The sequence below is a fragment of the Thermobia domestica genome, chromosome 2, assembly GCF_964235325.1.
Source record: "Thermobia domestica chromosome 2, izTheDome1.hap1.1, whole genome shotgun sequence".
Classification (NCBI taxonomy): Eukaryota; Metazoa; Arthropoda; class Insecta; order Zygentoma; family Lepismatidae; genus Thermobia; species Thermobia domestica.
This window is the reverse complement of record NC_137455.1, coordinates 321,293,309-321,317,105: the sequence shown is the minus strand read 5'-3', so window position 1 is coordinate 321,317,105 and position 23,797 is coordinate 321,293,309. Positions and strand designations below refer to the sequence as shown.

The window sequence follows — 23,797 nt, the reverse complement described above, 5'->3', positions numbered from 1 at the left end:
ATGTGATTATCGACTGATGCTATAAAAACATAGGTAAGACTTACCACCTATTTGTACTTTATTTCTTCAAAATACGTTTCCGCTACATCTATACTTATTTCGATGTTGTTGCCATCGCAAGAAGCAGTCCGGGAACGCATGCTGTAGAGTGCATCGGAATTCTCTCGTTTTGTTATCATGGATGCTCTGAATAGCGACAAATCGTTTCTCTTTTCAGGTGGATTTCAGTATAAGGAATAGCAAAAAGTCACACGGAACTAAATTCGGTGAGTAGGTGATAGTCTTGCTAACTGACCAGTATTTTACCAGCTGACTGATATTTTGTCAGACTCAAAGATTTAAAATGTAATTATCTTTAATCTGTTTCCAGGCTTATGAGCGGATGCCGGTAATTTTATTTTTCACGCAAACACTGAAAGATACAATTATAGTATTCCTGGTTGACTGTCTGCCTCCTAGAGGTAAATTCTTGATGCACGACAACCATAGAATCGAGAAAGAGGAACACTAACATTGTCTTCCATTTCGACCAATTTTATCAACGGTCGTATCGAACTTGGACTCTTCAACTGCGATGATAGTATCTTTATAGCGGTTATTCCCATAAACTCATTATTAATCGCACTTAATGACTCTATTTGTCAAATCTGGATCACTTTCGGTCCGATTAAGGAATTATTCAGGTACTTTAGTCGGTGATGTTTTTACTGATCTGACAATCTCGGAATGATTTTCGTAGACACTCGACGCAGTTAATCATCAATTAAAATTGACTGAACTGCGTGAAAACTTAATGCACTTTATCAGCTACGTTCCTAATTGTAAGTCTACAGCCAGAACGCACTATATAGCGAATTTTCAGAATGTTTTCATTAGTTATGGAAGTAGAAGGCTGGAAGGACCGGGGGTAATCTTTGACTGATTCGCGGTCATTTTCGAATCTGTTGTATCAAATAAAAAAAAAATGACCGGCTCACACACTTATCCCTAAAAGCTGTTTGTCAGAGCTTATTTCCCGGTTTTAACACAGAATTTCACACACAACAAGCTTCTTCCCTCCAGACCGAGGGGAAGTCTAGTCCTTCCTATTGAACAGCCAGGGCTCCTGTCCTATAACTTCCTAATCAGACACAGGTGCACCAACCCACTTGGCATAACAACCCTTAGTGTGCCTGGGCCGCTCTAACGCCATCTGTAAGTTACCAGCTAAACTACGTCTAAGTTAGCGACTAACACGTGGTCAACGCATTGCGTCGCTCTATCTCTAACAGGCGTATCAGGGATTTCTAAGCCTAGTGGCTGTCACGTCTTTTATCCCCGTGACTCCATGACGCTGAGTGGACGCCGAAATATACCAGAAACTTTATGCCGGAAAAATTTAAGATAGCTTAAAAAATAAAGGATGTGAGTTTATTGTACTCAAGTGATCCCTCAAATGTTTGTCCAAAACGACCCTTCCTCATCTATACGAACTAGACAAGAACTGTATGACACGAAGCTCATCACTATGCAATTTTTAGTAGTGGTAAGTGTATTCAGCATATCGTTGTTGCTGGTTTTCTTCACCATAGTCCAGTACACCTTTCAGAACGTGCCTTTCCAATAGCTGTGATGACTCTGGATAAACGCCGTACTTAAAAAAAAAAAAATCTGAAACTCTAGAGCTATCAACCATCCAAGATCCAGTACTATTTGACTTAAATGATATCCTGGGTTTGTAATAAAGAGCGACTAGGGCTTTAGTATTTATTTAAATGTATTCAATACTCTTTGGTTGCTCTAATGCAGCGTTTCCCAACCTTTTTCAACTTGCGGCACACTACGGGTGTTACTTGGATTCTCGCGGCACACTTATAGATATTATTATTTGTAAATATAAAACACAGTGGTATTTTTTTCTGTGATTACTGATTTCCTTCTCACAGAGAAGAAAGCTCTATCACTGTTTTTTTTTTTTTTTTTGTGTGTGTGTGGTAAATCATTATGCTTATTTTTCATCGTAATTTAAAAATAGAAAACAGTTGCAATGAAATATTGGACTCAGGTTTTTAAAAATAAGCTTTATTTTTAAAAACTGTATCCAACCTTTTACTAAGAAGGAAGATCACTAATTAACGATCGAACAAACAAATCTCTTCTACTTTTAAAACACAAATGTAGGTAATTTTTCGAAAGGATTGGATGATATTTTAAATTTTCAAGTTACGAAATAGTTTGCAACAGTAAAGAAGCAATAATGGTCATAACAATGATAACAAATACTTTTTACAACATTAGAAATGTACAGAACAGTTACCCCGGTATGAAATTTAAAATTGTAGATTGATAGTAGAGGTTCATAGTAATGTGAAATACAAATATACATTTTCCCCTACGTTTTGCAATTTGATTGCTATAAAATTAATAATTTTGTTTCCATTCCTCGCGGCACACTAGCGGCCCATTCACGGCACACCGGTTGGGAAACGCTGCTCTAATGAAAGAAATAAAGAAAACTAAAGCGTGACCATTGAACATCACTTTGTTGTATGAAACCAGTCGTACTCTTGTGTTATGCAGAGTAATCTATTATACAGGAGTTAAAGTTCAGAGACGCCAGACGAAATTTCTCAGGATTCTAAAGCCTTTATTGAGCAAAAGCTGTCCACAGTCATGTAAATTTTCCGGAAAATTTTGAAACGGAAAATTTTCCAAAACATACTCAACTTATTCCTACATCGTTGTTTAGCCGTAAAATTTATTTGTAATAAATATTGTTTGAAAAAAGTTTTATGAAGTGAGCATCTAACGATTCTTCATTTCTGCAAAAATGTTTCAAAAACTTTAATGTATTCTTCCCTCAAAATTCATTTTTGATCTCACAAAATCATATTTCGTTAATTTAATACGTGAAAGACTATGTTTTCTGATAGCTTTAAACAATAAAATCAAAGCATTACTTCTTATTTTCTGTTATAAAAATAATCTTCATAAGGAACTGGAACTTTTATGTAGTTATTTCATTACATAGGCAGGTGTATATGTGAAGAAATAGTGAAATTTTCTGTTTTTGAAATAACTGATAAATTTACAAAGGTTTCTCTTCGCTTTCTCGTTATATTTCAAACAATGGAATGGGGTATTTGTACTCTACGAACTCGACTTATGTTCCCTGCACATTACACACATACACACACAGACAGAGGAAGAGAAACACCATGTAAGTTTTCACTTGTCAACTCGAAATATTAGAAAATTTTCCGGTTCTCATAAGCTAATTGAAAAATTATAATTTGTTGCTATCTAACTTCCCTCTACAGGAATTCAATTTTATAGCTCAAACAAATATAGTGGATAATTTTCCGCCTAACATCACTATACATAATCATCTGTATTCAAAACTTTCCGGGTTATGAAAAGTTTTTTCACTTGGTTCTACATCACAATGAAAACTTTCCGATTCATAAAATGTTGTTTTACTTTTTGCTTCAAAATGATGAAAATTTTCCTACTTATAAAAAGTTTTTCAATTTTTCGATTCACGAAAAAATGTTTCACTTGTTTCTACATACTACCGGAAATTTTCTGACCCATGAAAATTTTCAGATTCTTTAAACGATCTTCCACCTTTTAACATTTCAATACATGAATTCAATCAATTTTATGGTTAATAAGGAACTGTCATTTGATCACTGATATTTGTTTAGATCGGAAAATTTTCCACTTCAAATCATTAGCTGTCCATAACTTGTGAAAAATCCATTAGAATCACCAATCATTTATAATTTTCTTTTCTTTTTTTTTAAAAAAAAAAAGGGGAACTCAGGGACCAAGAGGTCTCAGCAATCTACACTGTACGTTTATTACAGTGTACGTAAATGCTTATGACTTGTGATTTTCTTTAAGAAACTCAATCGTGAATTTCTGTTGTTACTTATTCATGTGTATGTTAGTTTCGCTAATAATTTTCATCTTTTTTTGTTAACTATTGAAAAAAAAATAGTTTTAATTTTAGTGAAAAATCAAAACGGCGAGATGGCAACACATTCAAAAGAAAGCCCAAATTATCATCTATACCAGAGACGCTTTACTGCTGTAATACGGCAGTTAGATAACATTATTAGTGCTTGGTCTACGTAACTTCAAAATTTAGCTTCTTCTTATACTATGAGATAGCCTTGTCTACGAGACAAGAAATACATTTTTAAATTTGAGACGAGAAACGTGACAAATCTCGCCTCTTTCTTGAGACGAGACGAGACGAGACGAGAGAAGAAAGTATGAATCTCGTGGGCAACACAAGTTCGCTCAAGTCCTAGATGCTGTTTTAGTATTACAGGATTCCATAGTATAAAATCTATAAATTTTGACGGTGGTTCTACGAACACAGTGAAGAAGTATCAACGTTTATAGATACGAAAGTCATTACACAATACACTCCAATAAGGAAAAATGAAATGAAATCTTTGAGTTTTACGTCCCACGGTTATGCCGGTTAGGCTAAAGGAGACGGTGATTATGAGAAATGAATGAAATGGTGGAATGAAGAAAGTGGGAGGAAACGGGAGAACCCCGAGAAAACCCGCGCACACGGTGTTTGTTCACCACAAAGTTCACTTGGCGGGGGCTGGGATCGAACCCAGAACCCCTAGCACCAGAGGTGTCTCCAATAAGGAATATGGTTTAAATGTTGTTATATCGTAGAGTTCTCGTGACGCGGAATAATTCTTGTAAGTTAAAGAACAAATGAAGAAAATAAATTAGTGGATAGAAAATGTACACACGTTTATAAACTAATAAACTAGAGTGGTTCTTAAATTTCAATTTCCGAGATTTTTCGAGTCTCATCCTCTAAAATGGATCAATATCAGACCAAAGTAACTTACACTGAGAATAAAACGTATGTGGTGTACGTAAAAATGTAGGTTACATGCGTAAATCCTGCAGTTTTTGGACTTAACGTACAGCAAATGTATAACTGAAAAAGCATATGTTATGCGCTTTCCATTAGTAGCGTCTTCTCTGGGTGTGCAAGTCGTGTGTTAACGCCCAACGAAAAATGAAGAAAACAGTGTTTTAATTCAATTAAACGGATCGTCAGAACTTGGGATTTTTTATTTTCAACAATACAAGAATGAATCAACTGTTGAAGTGCAAAAGAAAAGAGAAGTGCTGTGCGGTCTCCGTCATGTTTTGAGGAGGCAACTCTGCGAGTAAGTCGTTGGCAACGCTTTGGCTGAATTTTTACTGCTTTAGAAGACTCCTATTGCGCATGCGCTTCGTGTTCCTTACCCCGTGCTTGTGTGATCCAAGGCGTTGGTTAGGAAATCAACGTCTTGAGTTTTCTGCTTCACTCAAGCGTTTCCAAGTCTGTAGATTTATTTGTGGATGTACACATATTTTATAGCAATACGGAAACATTTTTTGGGGGAAAGGAGGTATGATCTACGCACTTTTTTTTATTGCTAAACATATCATTCAATTCAAAAGTTAATGGTTCAATCGACTTCTTCCTGTAATTCGTGTAAGGAGTACGGTGAAAAGAAACATTTTTTTTCTCGATCCAAGTTGTGTTGGAAGTGTCAGTTGATGGAAAAAAAAAAGAAAAAAAAGAAAAAAGAAGCCTGGACGTTAAGCTACAGAACGGTTTTCCATTCTGCCTTTTTATTTCCCTAATTTTCATTTACTTCGTCGTTAGTGGGTCATCCTCAAGACTTATGGTTTCGGGCCCCTATTATTGTTTCTAAAGAAGTAATCCAGAGATTTCTACGCAAAGAAAGACGACTTGAGCTGAAATTCACGTAATTGTAAGTAAATAATTGCTTGTTTTTGATTTTCAGTTTCACATTTTGAGGGTATATTTACTTATACTATAATTATTATAATTAAACGTATTCCTTACGTAATAACATCCTCCTTGATGGCTCTTTATAATTTCCAGACTAAATTGTTAGAAGTAAATTGCTTTTTATAGGTTGCCGTAAATAGGACATTATGCAGTGACGATCATGGTTCCTTACTTTCGAAAATTGAGAGAACTTCCAGGTACAGACTATATTCAGGAAATCGATGGGTAGGCAAAGTATAGTGACTATTAAATACTCGTATGCTGAATACGAATGCCACTAAAATAGTTATTCATAAATTGAGGTAAATTTATCACAATATTTTTGATCAGTAAAAAAATGTGGGTGGGCTCATCGTTGCTTCTGGGAAGAGGGGGTTCCCCCTCTAGTATCGCCTATGGTTGTGAGGGTTAATATATTTGCTTTGTTGCCAACGCTCTAACATCCACGTCAGGAGACGCTACTGCTTTCCATATAAGTGTTCCGAATAAATGAACTTTCCGTACGAACGAAAGAATCGTATATAGGTGGTCAGGATCCCAGACACAGATAGACGTGTGTGACATATAGCTGACGTATGTAACAAACGTATACGTATGTAATATACGGAAGACTGTTAGATGTCAGACGTCCCGCAACGGCATGATGTAACATCTGAGGGCAGGGCGTATGTAGCATATGGATAACGCATGTTCCGTACTGATTTCCGTAGTAGACATAAGGATTCCGTATATTTGTACAATATACCGCTGACCGGATAACGGATTTTTCTCAGTGCATGAGAAAAAGTAACGCAATTGGATAATATTAAATGGCGCCACAAGCAACCTAAAGTTTTGATTCAATTTACACTATATAATAAGTAGTATATGCTTGTAATAGACTCTTGTTGAGAAAGGTTTGAGGGAACTTTAATATATTGGTGTACAGCGAGAATTTTTTGTTGGGATGGTTCCAACCTTTTGAGGTATCCAATACTTCAAGCCTCTACATCTATCTAGTATTGAACAGATATTATTCTGCACCCGAAAAAACGACAAGTAACTGTAAAAAACTTCCATCTATATTTTCAGAAAACATGATTGAATTAGATTGTTTTTATAAGAGAAAGAGTACAGATGAAGTGTAAGAACAAATTTTCATGCTACACCAATAGTTTCCTTGTTAAATGAGTATTGTTTTATTGAGAAAGTGTACAAATGTACGTTGAGTTGGGAAGTTTTGGGGAAGGGTTCAAACTCAGTGAAACCTCCGATGCATGCTCCCCTATATACATATGTATCTGTTATATGTTATCAAACACTATGTTATCAAAAGTATCCGGACACCCCCAAAAACATACGTTTTTCATATTAGGTGCATTGTGCTGCTACCTACTTCCAGGTACTCATTATCAGCGACCTCAGTAGTCATTAGACATCGTGATAAAGCAGAATGGGGCCCTCTGCGGAACTCACGGACTTCGAACGGGATCAGGTGATTGGGTGTCACTTGTGTCAGAAGTCTGTACGCGAGATTTCCACACTCCTAAACATCCCTAGGTCCACTGTGCCTGCTGTGATAGTAAAAGTGGAAACATGAAGGGACACGTACAGCACAAAAGCGTACAGGCCGACCTCGTCTGTTGACTGACAGAGACCACCGATAGTTGAAGAGAGTCGTAAAGTGTAATAGGCAGACATCTATCCAGACCATCACACAGGAATTCCAAACGGGATCAGGATCCACTCCAAGTACTATGACAGTTAGGCGTGAGGTGAGAAAACTTGGATTTCATGGTCGAGCGGCTGCTCATAAGCCACATATCACGCAGGTAAATACCTCGCTTGGTGTTAGGAGCGTAAACATTGGACGATTAAACAGTGGAAAAACGTTTTGTGGAGTGACGAATCACAGTACACAATGTGGCGATCCGATTGCAGGGTGTGGGAATGGCGAATGCCCGGTGAACGTCATCTGTCAGCGTGTGTAGTGCCAACAGTAAAATTCGGAGGATGTGGTGTTATGGTGTGGTCATATTTTTCTTGGAGGGGGCTTGCACACCTTGTTGTTTTGCGTGGCATTCTCACAGTGCAGGCCTACATTGATGTTTTAAGCACCTTTTTGCTTCCCACTGTTAAAGATCAATTCGGGGATCGCGATTGCATCTTTCAACATGATCAAACACCTGTTCATACTGCACGGCATGTGGCGGAGTGGTTACACGACCTGAAGTATGCCTGCGAGAGTGGAAGCTGTCATCAAGGCTAAGGGTGGGCCAACACCATATTGAATTCCAGCAGTACCGATGGAGGGCGCTACGAACTTGAAAGTCATTTTCAGCCAGATGTCCGGATACTTTTGATCACATAGTATATATATATATATATATATATATATATATATATATATATATATATATATATATATATATATATATATATATATATATATATATATAGAGAGAGAGAGAGAGAGAGAGAGAGAGTAGAGTTCCGCATTTTATAACTTTATTTATTTACCCGTCTTGTTTTCCATTTGTTCTTTCCTTTTACATAAATTGGTATGTTTTATGTATTTATGCATACATTTAATGAATGCTGAAAATATTCTGAGTACTATTGGATGACTGCAATTCTCTCTTTCTTCCTACTTGAAAAGAAAAAGTCAAATGTGCTCGTGAAAACATTATATTCTAACACCAGAGGCTACTAAGGGTTATCATAAGAGCTCTTATAATGTATACTACTCAATTATGCTGTTTCTGTGCTGCTTCGTTCTCCCCTATTCACTCCCTCACCTCTTCCTTCTGCTGGAGCTAGTGTACGTATATTGATCCTTTGTAAAAAGCCTTCGAAGTCGAGAGCTCTATAATAAAGTTTTCCCATGTCTGCTTTGAGGTCATCCAATAAAGTTGTCATTCACCTTGAAAGTATGAGAACCCTTGAGGTTTGACTTTGCTCAAAGAAATTGTCTACTTATGCACATATATATACACAAACGGATAGGTTACCATAAGAATTCTCGAAAGAAAATTTAATTTGATCGTCGGTACTTTCAAATAATAATGGAACTGATGGAAAGATGATTAAGTTAGCAAAGAACAAATAAATGCCGATATAACACTTGTCTACAGGACACGAGTTAAAGCTGTCTCTCCTCGCAAAGGTGGTATGAAAGTGATGTATCGTCTCGGAATGTGTCTATTTGTTTTTAGTAGAAGAGCTCTGTCTCGTCTTGGAAAGTGTCTATCTGTTTTATTGAAAGAGCTCCGTCTCGTCTTGAAAAGTGTCTATCTGTTTTAGTGAAAGTGCTGTGTCTCGTCTTGGAAAGTGTCTATTTGTTTCCGTGGAAGAGCTGTTTCGTCTTGGAAAATATACAGGGTATGTTCAGAAAGTAAGGAGACTGGCAGTCGCGCGGCGCTCCAGTCGCCAGCAGCACACTCCTGACAAGGGAATTTATAGTGGGGGATCTAATCTAAGCAACGCACTGGACATCAGTCGGGTTCGAGCTCTGATGCAGCAAGGATCACGCAGGGTACAAGAGCTGTTCTTGAGTTTTTGTCATGGCAGATTTCCAGAAATAATTTTATGAACCGTTGTTTTGCACATGTTGAGGTTTTCAGCCATTAATCTTACTCTCAAACGGCGGTCAGAGTTCAGGAGATGTTTCACTTTGGCCACATTTTTGTCCAAACCACTCACTTGAGGGCACCCAGATCGCTCCATGTCTTCAATGATCTCCTGTCCGTTCTTGAACTTACTGAAGTACCGGGAAACCTGGACCCTTGACTGCGAGTTTCTTTGTATGCTTTCTTGACCAAGGCAAGCGTCTCGGAAACATTTTTGCCCAGTTGAAAGCAAACTTTAATGCGAATGCTCCATTTGTTACGTTTTCTGTCGTGACAAAAACTCAAAAACAGCTTTTGCGTCACGCGTGATCCTTACTTCATCAGAGTTCGGACGCGAATGATGTCCAGTGCGTTACTTAGGTTAGATCCTCCAGTACAAATTCCCTTCCGGTGAGCGCGCTGCTGGCGACTGTAGTGCCGCGTGACAGCAAGTCTTATTATTTTCTGGACAGACAGTGTAGATTTGATTTAGTCCAAGAGTTCTGTCTCATCTCGGAAAGTGTCTACCTGTTTTTAATGGAAGAGCTCTGTCTCATCCCGGAAAGTGTATATCTGTGTCTAGTGGAAGAGCTCTGTCTCGCCTCCAAAACTGTATATCTGTTTTTAGTGGAAGAGCTTCTCAGTGAACGGACTGGGTATCGTGGGTAACGCATCAGCATGGTTATTCGGAGATCTGAGTTCAAACTTTAGTCCAGTCGCTCAATTTTGCACTCTGTGTATATCCCTGTAGAAGAGCAGTATCTAAAATTTAATTTTTCATATATATATTTTCAATTTCAAGTAAAGTTTTAACATAATTAACATTACACTTGATTATCTCAACCTGCAAACTTCTCTTTTGTTATACCATTGGCTATCACGTTGTGTTCCGAAGCTGAAAGCTTTCATGACATAGTAATTATCCTGTTTAAATAAGTAAACATTTTCTTTTCCCAGTGCTACATTCTTTCTACTAAATAGTGTCTATTATATCTCTAATAATGCCTATTATTTCCACAAACAATGTTCTAATTAGCTTCTTTTCTCAATTTTAATCATCATCTCCATTATTAATTTCCATTCCTCGTTTTCTCCCCGATTTATACAGTTAATTTTTTTTCTTTCAATTTCGGCTCACCTTAGAAACATTTTTAGTAGTTCTTTCTTACTATTTATTTTGAGAACAGTGTAAGGAAATTTTGCAAATACAATATCCGCTTTACAAGAATTGAAGACTATTACAAGAATATTTACAAGAATAGAATAAGATATTATACAACATATTTTCATACTGATAAAGACAGTAAAGAAAAATTATTATACTTTAGTATATAGTTTTAAAGGGTTAGATTTATCAAAAACTCCTTCTATTTTACCCTGTGTGTCCGTGTGTCCGTCCGGGAGGCACAACATCTCAAGAACTGCTTGGTGGATCATCATCAGCTTTGGCTCAGGATGAAACGAGTCAATAGTTACGAATTGAGTTTATTGATGTAGATGATTCACCCACCGAAACTGGTAGAATTCAAACATTTTCGGTTTAAACGTTGACCATGAGGAACGTACACCTCCGGAAATTCCGACTTTTCTGTAAATTTAGCCTAATTTTAGGACTGACTTTTACAAATTTTAATATCGTAAAATTACGTTGATAAGGTAGTAAATAGAGAAATTTAGCACACAGGATTACAGGATTCGCTTTTCTCTCACAACCTTTATCTTATAATATTCCTGTTACATACAATATAACAAAGTTACTATAAGTGTGGTCCTAAGACCAATACAAAGTTCATATGTAGTTTTTGTAAAAAAAAAAAAAAAAAAAAAGTGTCTTTAGGTGAAGATAAGCCAAGAGAAGGATTCCCGCAAAGCTCCAGGCAAGCTAAGTGGAGATTGTTTAGGAATTCTGAGTGCTCCAGACAAGCAAAGAGAGGTTAGTGTCCGGCAGAGCTCCAGGCAAACTAGATGTGTAGGAAAACCACAGAACTCCAGATAAGTTACGTGGTTGCGACTTGGATTCTCTTAGAGCTCCAGGCAAGCTAAGAGAGTGATTGAGTTCCCACAAAGCTCTAGGCAAGTTGGTGGGAGCATACTTCTGAAATCCAGGCTAGCTAAGAGGCTTGGGTTAGGTTAAATCTCTCAGCTCCAGGGAAGATAAGATAAGGGATTTGTCCAGCCGAAAACATTACATACTGTTTTATATCTTCTTTTGGACAGAGGTGGCACTGGTGTTCGTCTTCCGTCACATGATCAGATGATGATGGGGATACCTGTCGTCTGCTTCTTGTAGTGATTGTAGTAGAAGAGCAAGTGGTTCGGTATATAAATTAGAAGCACAAGTTGGTGTTTAAAACTAGAAACCAAGTGTAGAATATTACAATATAATCTATTCTCATATTGAATTTGGAAAGCTTTGCACCACTCCAAAATAAATTCCTGTTTATGTGTTGCCTGATCACTACACAGGTAGTGAAAATTTATTTGCTTCAATCGATTTAGTGCCCCAAGAATACATTTCATTACCATTCTATACTCTGTACTCAAACTGGAATTTTAAAAAAATCCATAGTTTCTATGTAGATCTACATAGGGCAAAAAATGATAAAGAGATAGTGAGAAACGTTGTTTCTTAAATCAATTTAGCGTTCTAAGAATACTTACCATCTTGTCTCTTAACCCTCTATTGAACTGCAAGTGTAGAGCTCCTTCGTGGCTAAGCTGTTATTGTACGCGTCTTTGGCACGGGAGACTCGGGTTCGATTCCCGGCGGGAGTTGATGTGGTTCGGATTCCACGCTAATCAGTAGGTCCACGTCTCATATAGCCTCGCAGCTGAAAGGGACGTTAAACTTAAAAGTAACTCAACTGACCTCAAACCGCAAGTGACAGAAATCAAATCCTTTCTTATTTTAGCGTTGATCAGTATAGAATAAAAGCGATAAAAGATAGCGAGAAGCGCGTCCCAAGAACATATTCCATCTCTACACTATTCTCTTTACTATAACTGGAAGTCGAGTATACGTGACATCGCTACTTGTTTTTATTGAATATACTTATAACAAAGTACTTGCATCATTGTTATATTGGTTAATATATTCGGTATGCACTATGTAATGCTGGGGTGATCAATATCCCATAGAGTGCAACAAAAGCACATATTATGTTATTGTTTTTCCACTACGAATTGGTCATCGAAATTAACCGCAAATGAATTGTATCCAACATTTACCGAAGATGAGAAACGTGGTTTTAAATGGTCTAAACATTCACCAAAACTTTCAGAACCAATTTTAGTTTGTGCAAATAGCGGTGTTACCAGCTCATCCATTACAGAGATGCCACAAAGTAGTATGGAAGAGTGTTAATGAGAACAGGCGTATCTATATGAAAGACCACAACTTTTTACACTTTAACCCACTGCTGTTCATCTGTTGTTGATAGTGGCGGTCAAACAGCGAAAGTTTCCAGCTTGTATGTACTACATTTATGTTATTATGTCATAGGCTATTATTACGTGGTGTATCTTGATATTCCAAAGAAGGACACAGTGCCTGAGTAACAGAGCGCTCACCTCTGATTCGCTCCCAGCTCAGAGCTCTCTCAGGAGTTTCCCGTTTTCTCCCTCCTACCCGTTTCCTCCCATTCTCACAAACTCTTTTACAATAACTAGTTAATTATCCATTTCTTTTAGCTTAAGAGCCTAACCGTGGCATGTAATGAAACGGAAAGATTTAATTTTTTTTTTGGACATTCCAAATTCTATGTGTAATAAACTGAATCCACAATTATGGATAAAGTTTATACAATTAATTTCTATTATACTTCTCCGAATACTTTATCGGGGTTTCTTTATTAAGTTAGAGTGCTCGTTTTAGTGTATCCTGCTACGAAAACAATATATGAATATAAACCCGTGTAATACTTTGAACCTTATTTTAATAGCACTGTACAAGGTTGCCATAAATCTGAAACCAATTGGGAGGGTTGATGAATAAATTAGTTTAATGAAAAAAGTGCTCCATGTGTTTGACGCATGTTTATTTGTTTACTGAATTATTTTCAACATGAGATGATTCAGAATGGGCATTACAATGGATGATCCAAACCTTCGATTTTTACACCAATATAGCTCTAATTATTATGAAAGACAAAGTCCACGAGGTTAAGATCAAGTGATTGCAGTGCCTATTTCAAAGACCCATTTAATGAACTCATCGTCTACGAGATATGTCATATGACTAGTAGTGAACTATTTCTGCACAATGAGTTGCACCATCAGTACTAAACCTTATAGCCACGTCTAGGTGTTGCACAAACGATGGCAATAAAGTCCGCAAGTTCATCACTATATGCTTGTGGTAGCAATATGCAAAAACTTTAATATGATTGATGAAATTGTTAAATTGACTTTTCACAGCTATGTTATTACATATTGAATTAAAGCAACATATAAATAATAGCTGTGTTGCGACACTCTCTATTTACCTAATGTAGCCTCATGATATGTTTATCTAATGGAATTGGTTGTCTTGTTCGGGTCTGTGGTCCTTTCAGCGACGAGGCACTACGAGACGTAGATCTACAGTTTAACGTGAGATCTGAACCTTACGAGCTTCCGTGAGAGACAAATTCAACTAAGGTATTTCCATAATACTGAAGTTATCAGAAGTGATACAATAGCAACTGATATTGCAAACCCAGGGGCAGAGCGCTGGGGTGTCTGTCCCCCAAAGGCTACACGTTTCTTCTAAGTTGAGCTATTTAACTTCACATTACAATTATTATAACATACCACATAATGCTAAATCTATCTAAATATACGTTGTATATATCGCTACTTTATTCTATTATGATGCAAACTTCTGTATTTGAAGCCTACTGTTGTATGATGTGAGATGAGATATAGAGTGGTTCGGCGTTCGATTCCCGTTCCTTTACCCCATACAATGGTTACTCCACAATCCTTACTCATTATTTTCCCTATCTTGCTGTTCCTCCTAACGTTATGAGTATCTCTTGGTATTTTCTTTTGTATTAGACATATCTTTTGAAATATCAATTGTCAAGTCAATATGTTTGCTGGTGGGGAAGAAAACATCCCCGGTATACTTGGGCAACTGATAATTTACATTTTCAGATGACCTTTAGTACTTATACACGTTACTATAACTACGTAACACTACGTTCATTACCCAGAAGATGACCCTTCCCTTCCTTCCAAATGACTTTTCTGGGTATGCTACTGCCCTGAAGACTATTTCACAAAACGAATCCCAAAATTTTCTTGAAGGATGGGTTAGACATTATTAGGGGCCATACTTTCTCAAGGAGGAAGACAGAGGCGTCATTTAGGGGGGCAGGGAGGGGCATTTGCCCCCCCTTCGAGTTTGAGATTTATATAGATTTTATCAATAGAATAGTAGTAAATGAGTGAAAAACGCAAAATTTTACTTATATCGAGGGATTTGCCCCCCAAGCAAAATCTGAAATGACGCTCCTGGAGGAAGAGTTTCTTAAAGGTGAACAGAGCGACATTTAGCAATGACGCATGTAACATTTTCAGACGGCGATGTGTCCCCAAACTACGTAATTTATCCGAGCTCGTGTTACTTCCTTCCAATTCAAGCTACTATTATACTTAGAAAATAGCAGGTTTGATGAAATGTAACCACCACCTTATTAAACTAACAAGCTTTACTTTAAGCTCCTCACTATCAGAACAAGATTCCCTTCAAGTTATACAGTTCAGTTGGTTGCTAGATTTAGACTTGAACGTTTGTTTTCATCATCGAAGCTGTATAAGACATGGACATACTGAACAAAGTGGATTCTCATCGGGAATCGATGGGACGTTTAACTAAAAAATCATTTCAATTTAATTGGGAATCGAAGCCGAGTCTCTCACGATTAAAGCGTGTATATCAACCAAATAGCTGGGAGGAGCATAAGTTATAAGGCGAAACAAAGAAAGACAAATATTCTAATAACTGTTGCAGAATATATCAGCAGAAGATATTCTCATCTTAAATAAAACTGGCAAAACCTGTTGTAACTATAACAATTAAAATATGCATATGTTGATATGGACAACAGTCCGTATCATATATCATTTTTCTTTATGGCCAGTCCTGAACGTTTAACTTGTTAAGTTTTGTGGTCAAACATGTATAAACATGTTTTTTTTAGATAGTTCTGATATATTACGTAAAGAAGCATTAATACTGGTTGTATTTTCAATCATAAAAAGTAATTTTGTGAAAAATAGGTAAATGAAAAAAAAAACCTTCGGAAAATACATCAGTTTAAATATATTTTATCTTCAGTGTTATCATTGAACATTTAGTGGGTAAACTACAGTTTAATTAGTTTCAGACATTCTGAAAAAATGAACTTAGGGCTAATATGTAGATGTTATACTGTGCAAATTCTGAGCAGAGAGACTGGTTCGATTCCCAGCGGAAAACTATGCAGTTCGGATTTTACATTAAACTTAGAGTCAATACTCAAAGGATTGCTCAATTCCACAGAAACACAAAAGCCTTTAGAAAGAAATTAGCTTCTAGGTTGAACAAGCGCTTAGATATCGTTAAAATCTGAGTAAAATCTTGGAAGAGAAAATAATCTTTCCCCTTGGCTACATCAATTGCACAGAAGGGATAAGAAAACTACTGAAAAATCGATTTCTTCATACTCTAATATTCACCACTGAGCTTCTAACCGGATGTGACTAGTTTCTTTGGAACACAGAGGGCGTATGTAAGCCCCATCATCACGTTCTTTTTACATGCTCTTCATCCAAGGCGTCCAATTTATCAACAAAATTCTTAGTTAAAACTTTAGAGGAAATGGAGCGCTTACGTTGAATTGAAGTGAGAGACCGGACCCGCCGAGGTCAGCAGAAGTACGTGATATGCTCACAAAATGAGGCATTCGTTTCCGGCAGTAAGATAAAATGCACAAGATCAATTCTTTTTTCCCTTCAGGTCAGGAATATGGACTCTTTTATGTGAATATGGACTTTTCAGTTTCGTACTACTATAGCCAGCTGCTAGTTAAACAGAATTGTAGTAGAACATTTGTTGCAGATAAGGCTGCAAGAGTCATTGTGTATAAGGTAAGAACAGAAATGAACGTGCAAAATATTCCTAAACGAAATCAAACTATGAGTTAGACAACCCAGTACATCCGAAGACAATAGCAAACGTTAAGGAGAGGTGACTGCAAGAAGGCTTCTAGACTTCCCAATTAATATTATATAAGTATAAATATAGGGAGCCTTATGCAGAGTCGTTCTGACGTGTGATTAGTGCAATACTAAAGAGTTCGACTAACATATGTTTGCTGCAGTAGTCAGGCCTTTAGTATGATGCTAATCATACATCAAAACGACTCTGCATAAGCCCTAGGGAGTCTTATAGAACGTCTATGTCCGTCCATCTGTCCATCTCCACCTTTATATCTCTACTAAAAACGGAAATGCTAGAAATTTACTATCAGTTTTAATATCTGATTATTTCAAGATCTCCATTGACTTAAAAAGAGAAAAGGTAAGAAATAATGGGAGATGTCTTGTTGAAATGGTTTAAGCGCTTATGAATAAGTTTCATCTCGGTCATTATCCCTATATTTACGAGGGTCATCCAGAAAATAAAAACCGTTTAGTTATACAAAATGAAAAAACACAATATTTATTGGAAAAGACAATTCTGTTACATACCTGAAGCTTCCCTCACTTCTCTATATAATCACTACCTTCGTTTAAATAGTTGTTGTATCTGTTCACGAGCTACCTATCAAAACAATGTAGTTCGATCATTGTTTTCTGAAAATATAGATAAAAAAATACTTTACTATCGCCTTTTTTGTGTACAGAATAATATCCGTTCAATTCTACATATATGTAGTGGATTGTAGTATTGAATATCCCCTAAAGCTTAGGCTCCTCCCAATAAAAAATTCTGGTTGCGCACCTGATGTCCCATAACACAACCTAAGCGCTAATTTGCAAATGTAATGCAGAAATTAACTTGTATGTTTACTTATTCAAGTTTTCTCTGATCTAAGAGTATAAAAACTACGACAAATATGTATTCAAAACTTTGGCATGTTTCAAACACAATCTGCACGAAAAGTAGACAGGCAATTGTGAACTGTGCTGACCTAAAACAATAAAGCTTCCAAGGAGTATTGGTATTTTGCTTTGCATTGCTAAGGCTATGCAAATAATAGGCGTAACAAGTGTTTTAGTTCTAAGCTACCAGTTGGTTTGGACAGCTCTATTTAGTTTTAAAGGTCTTCAGCAAAGGTAAATGCAATTCCTCCATCGTTTACACTTTGCTTCATCTATTCTGTGTCTGAACAGAAAACATATGAAGTTGTCCTTACCTGTCATTTATCAACCAGTTCGTGAAGAATTCTTCTTGCTTTAACTCAAAAAGCGTTTCCTTTGTACGCTTTATTATTTCTTTTTTTTTTCTTAACTTTCCTTTGGTTCGCAATAGCTTCAACATCATTAACTGTATTCTCGTTAGCCTGAAAAGCCTGCCTACCTACCGAACTCATTTTCCTTGTTGAATGGAACAAGCTTCTAATTCTAACAAAATTCCATTGATCATTCTAAAACGAACTTGCCTCTTTTCCGAGACTTAAAGAAGGGGAGGGGGGCGGAGGGACTTAAGTCTTTCATGATGAATGAAAAGAAGTTTTAAAAAAGTGATTAAAAGGTTAAGTTCTTTCATTATCCTTCAATTTTCTTTAAACGTGCGTACTTCTTTTTTTAAAATACAAATCTCACTTCAAGCAGTAACTCATTAATTTAATTTCTTTGAAAAAAAAATTCCAAACCATGTAAGAACTTCATCTTTGGAATAATTTTTCAAAGAGGCAGTTGTGCTTCGTATAGTCAAATGGGTAGTGCAAGTTTCTTTCATGTTCGCGGTTTGGTTTGATTTTGTGGGAGGTACATAATTTTCACAGGAAGTAGGATGCAGTGGTTAGACTGCAAAGAAGTTTTACGTTCTTAAAATGATTCTCTCTTGCGGAAAAAATATCATTCATAATTGATTTTAACAAATCAAAACCAATAGAAATTAATGGAACAAAGTTTGACAGCTAACTTCTCCTAGACTGCTACACTAATTTTATTTATTTTTGGTATATTGCTAGACCCTTGCCTGACTCAGGTTTTTATGACATTTTTGGGATAAGGAGGTAAGGAGTAAGGGAGAAGTAGAAAGGGAGTGACATGTGAAAATAATTAAAAACGATCAATATTAGTGTTTAATCCATAGTTTTAGGGGTTTCTGAGACGAATAGAAAAATTACTGATGCCCTTTAAACCCAAATAAATTGTCAATTACATGAGATTGAGGAATGGAGAGAAAGGGGTGATATTTGTAAAAAAAAAAAAAAAAAAAAAAAAAAAAACTCGAAAACGACTTATATTAGTATCCAATCTATAGTTTTCTAGGTTGTTGAGATGAATAGTGCCCTACTCGATGCCGTTTAGCTCCAAATTCATCTCCAATCGGCATGAGCGTGAGGGATGATGATGAAAGGGTTATATGTTTAAAAACAATCGAGAACGATTTATATTAGTATCCAATCCATTGTTTTCTAGGTTGCTGAGATGAATAGTGACACTCTTGATACCATTTGGGTCTAAGTTCAGCACCTATCGGCATGCGAGGTGAGAATTGGTAGTGCCAAAGGATTTTTATCATTACACGAAAGTGTAATGGAAAGGACTTTTATCATTGAGAGAATGGGTTGAAATACATTCGATAAATCTATTGTTCTCGTGCGAAGACGGACACTGCACTTACAACATACTTATTCAATGATTTCGTTATTCATTTTGTTATATCTCAAATTAACACTTAATAAGTTCGTTTCTTGCATTTGCAAAAAAATTCCATATATTCGTATTTGTGAATACATTTGCGAAAATTTAACTAAGTACAAACCCGAAATTTGATGGTCTATATCTTGGGAATCATATCATGAGTTCTATCCAAACAGTAATACTCGATACCAGATTTTTTTTATTATTACGATCATTAGATAGGCAACTCCAGTACGATCTGTTAGTAACTTAAAGGTCTGGTTATTATACACACTGGGTGGGAATCTATACTGTTGTGTAAAAGTAAAAGTGATTCATCATCGCCCACATCATACTACATGTACTGTATTATAGCTAGAAACATGGGATTTAAACAAAATACTCATTTTGTCACAATAGGAAGAGATAAGAAAGGATTTTTTTTGGATACATTTCCTGAAGGTAAGGTTCGGGAGGTAAAGAGGTTTCCATTCCCCTGCAACGATAACGTTTATGCTGTACATTTAGTTAGAATATAATACAACAAGGACAATAGTCTGGTACCTTATGATAACATATTGTGGCCAGACTTGTTTAAACTTGTCAACGAACTTAAAAAATTCGTAACTGAATTCTCTATGTCTGTGTGTCTGTCACTCTGTCTGTCTGTCTCTTTTTCAATTTTGAACCCTGCATTCGATAGAGCATCAAAAACTATTTGAGAAAGTGATTAAATTTTTCACGTCACTCTTACCGTTACCGAGATATTGGCCAAAAAATGACCGATTTACAGAGATTTAAGGAGCCATATCTCGGGAAATGTAAGTGATAGAGAGATCATATTGGTTTAATCAATACCTAAGCGGATGATAAATATTTTGGTACCAACTAGTAATCGGTGGCCACTGTCCAACTGACCACTAGTTTGGCCAACGACCACCAATTAATTTCGGTGCCAAAATATTTACCTTCCTCTTAGGTATTGATTAACACCAATATCATCTCTCTATGACTTACTGTTCTCGTAATATTGGCCAAAAAATAGTTCCGATTTCGGGAGATTTAAGGAGCCATATCTCGGGAACCGTAAGTCACAGAGAGTTTGTATTGGTGTTGCTCGATACCTAAGAGGATAGTGAGCATTTTGGTAGTAAATGGTAACCGGTGGCTACTGATCAACTGGATACTGGCCAACTGGCCGCCGTTCCTCACATATGGGCCAAAAAAGTTCGAATTTCGGGAGACTTAAGAAGCCATATCTCGGGAATTGTAAGTCATAGAGAGATAATATTTTGCGAGAAACAGAACAAGGTTGCGGATAAAAAGATTTACTTTTACATCTAGGAACAATGACAGTTATCCTTCTCGCTCCCATCTCTCCATTATTTTTAAGTTTGTTCTGGCAATGGTCTTGGAGCATTCTGAACTGGTTTTATTTATGCTGTTAAAGATATAATAGGTGAGGAAGCCATAAGTGATTGAAGTGTATTTTTTAATTTCTACGAAATGAATGATAACTACTAAGGAAATACAAAGTTTAAAAGTAACAAAAATAGTTTAATTTATGGAAATAATTATCGTGATAAGTTTTGGTGATTATTAAAGTAATTTTAATCGAACTGGGACCGCAATATTTAATTATATATATGCGTTACATCACCTTCCCCAAGAATGCATAAAATATCACGAATTTCTTAAGTTAGGGAAATTTAACTCAGTAATTAAACTTTTCATTTGAAAGATAAAGTATTTCAGTGTTTTCGAGAATCTCACTGCTAAAGAATCAAAAGAGCTTAATTTCTATAAATTTAAATTTTGAATTTCTTATTCAGAAAAATTGCCAAACGTGAGTATTCTCAGAAGTTAGGGAAACTATTGTTTAAAAATGAATCTACACGTTTTGCAGAGTCCTCGAAAATTATGCTCCTAAAGTAGTGAACAATTTCTACAATATTCAATATTCCGGTTCTATATTCATTAAACCATATTCTTCTTGTGCGAAGAACGGGCACTTAAGCTACTTCATATATATGTATATATTTATAAATTTCAAAATTTATACAGCAAACTAGGATAGGTACATGCGATACTACTATGTATCTTGTAATATCGAAATTCTAAATGAAAACATACTAAAACACAGACTCACATTTGCATAAAAATGACTTATTTTCCTTTCTTTGTGTTTTTATTTTATTTTAATTTTACAACTCTTCATCGCCATGTTTTCAATTCCAGTTTGCGTGCGAGTGAATTTAAGACCCCAATTGCATCCGATTTTCCACGAACTGATGAGAAATCTTGTGTTGCTGGCGTGTACGACTTGCAGGAGATTTCCGGAGGGAATAAGGTTAAACTAGATAAAAGGAGGAAGGAAAAAAATAGACAAACGCTCTGCGGAAGGAAATCGAATCTCCTTCATGTTGGTACGAGAGAGAGAGAGAGAGGGAGAGAGAGAGAGAGGCGGTGGTTGTATTGTGTTAACTTAGCTTAAGAGCATTTTCAAACTTTTCTTTATAAAAGTCAATTTTCTCCTGCAGATGGCGTGATTAAAGTTGTGCTAAATAAACAAAAACAAAAAATATAAGATAAAACTCTTTTTAAAGAACACTAAAAATACCCACGTTCTAAATTCTGTCTCATTCAATTAAAAATATTGAATATTCATACATGAGATGTTAGATAGTCAACTTGTGTATTATGGACATTTTAAGAATGAACGTATTTTTCTTCCCTTTTTAACCCTTTTATTTTTGTATTATTTTGAAAATAGACAAAATTTATATCGCGTGATAGTGTATTCGGTATGTTGTCGATAATGTTTCTTCTTCCAAGATTTGTCTTTCTCTACAGGAATGGGAATGTCACTGTATACATATATTCACAGCATAATTATAGGTATTTTGCAATTACTGGAACAAAAATTTTAGGAATGTTAAAAAAATGGATCAAAAGATTGCGATCTTCACCAACAAGTAGCTTTTGGATCAGGGTTCACAAAGTTTTTGAACGGCCCCTAAATTGAGTTTTCGTATTTTCTATGGAATAAGCACATCATACTGAATTAAGTGATAATTTGGGTTTGGCTACACTGTATGTAGTTCTCCAGATATAAGGTGTACAAGAACATTTCTGATTGAACTATATTGGATCTTGGGCCACAAAATTTTGAACGGCTCCTAAATCAAGTTTTCGTATTTTCTATGGAATAAGCACATCATACTGAGTTAAGTGATAGTTTGGGTTTGGCTACACTGTATGTAGTTCTCCAGATATAAGGTCTACAAGAAAATGTTTGATTAAAATATATTGGATCTTTTGATCCAAAAAGCATCATATAAGAGTCCTATGACATAACAATCTAAAGTTCATTCTGAAGTTCTGATTTTGTTTAACACCAACCCTATTTAATAATCAAATAAGCTTAAATTTAAGGAATTTTGATTTTGGAAGTCATTCTTTTCCGATATTGCAAGTTTGTAAATGCTTAAAACAGACCAAGCTTAGTTTGAATCTGAAGTCATCAAATCTTTGTTACCCTATTTGTTGAAATTATATATTATCGGTTCACTCGAGTAACTGAGCCCTTCCTTGGCTACATACTAGAATAAAAACACTGTTTGACTCACAGAATATTAGTTCTGAAACTCAAGCTATGTCTTTTAATCTTTTCTTGTGTATCCTTAAGGGTTAAATGTTGAAACTTGTAAAACGGTCTTGACGTTATGAAGAGTTACTCAGGAACGATTGTGTGAGTTTACTATGAAGAAATGTTTTGAAACTAGAAATAGTTCTATATTTCTTTCAAAGACTTTTCATGGTCCTTATTCTTCACATGTGAATATTAAACTAGTAGAACGTTTCTTCTTAAGTACATTCATGAAAAGTAAATAACGAAAATATGCCTGTAAAACTTACTGGCACCTCCACAATTGATTTTTTCACTGCAATTCTTTCACAGTTCTAAAAGAAAATGCCCATATTATGATGCTATGTGCCGTTTTCATACAAAAAGCTTCGAGGATTACCGGAAGAATGCAACTCAAAACATAGTAGGTATACTGATACTCCATAACTTTCTTAGTTCCTCTATAATTTTCACTACTTCCGGTTCATTGAATCTGTCCAGGGCTGAGATGCATGATCCAGACTTCGTCAAGAAACATGATTCAGGTATTCCGTTGACTTATGCTATCCTTGCTTTGATCACACAAGTAAAGAATTATTCTTCAAATGTATTGTACTATAAAAGGTAGAAAAGCATTCCTTATGAGAAATCAACCGCGATCGAAGGCTTTATTCATCGTTTTATGTATATTAGAACCACGAAAATGGATCTTATAAGATTGTCATGTAAGTATACAAGGTTGTAAGAAACTATTTGAACAAACTTCGGGAGCTGATTCCTGACACCGAAACAAGCAAAAAAAGTCCTCTGGAACTTTCGTCAGTGACGGATAGTTTCGGCGATATAAGGTGCCGAAAACGTGGGGAAAATGAACTTCAGAGGGGTGTAATTCGAAAACAACGCAATGTAGAGTGTGGTTTAGAACATGACACT

At 36.0% G+C, this 23,797-nt stretch overlaps 1 protein-coding gene across 1 annotated transcript in view; it reads right to left on the bottom strand.

The window, feature by feature from the left end:
- tau (microtubule-associated protein tau) overlaps positions 1 to 23,797 on the bottom strand; it is a 219,478-nt gene that overhangs the window by 167,579 nt on the left and 28,102 nt on the right. The window lies entirely within an intron of this gene.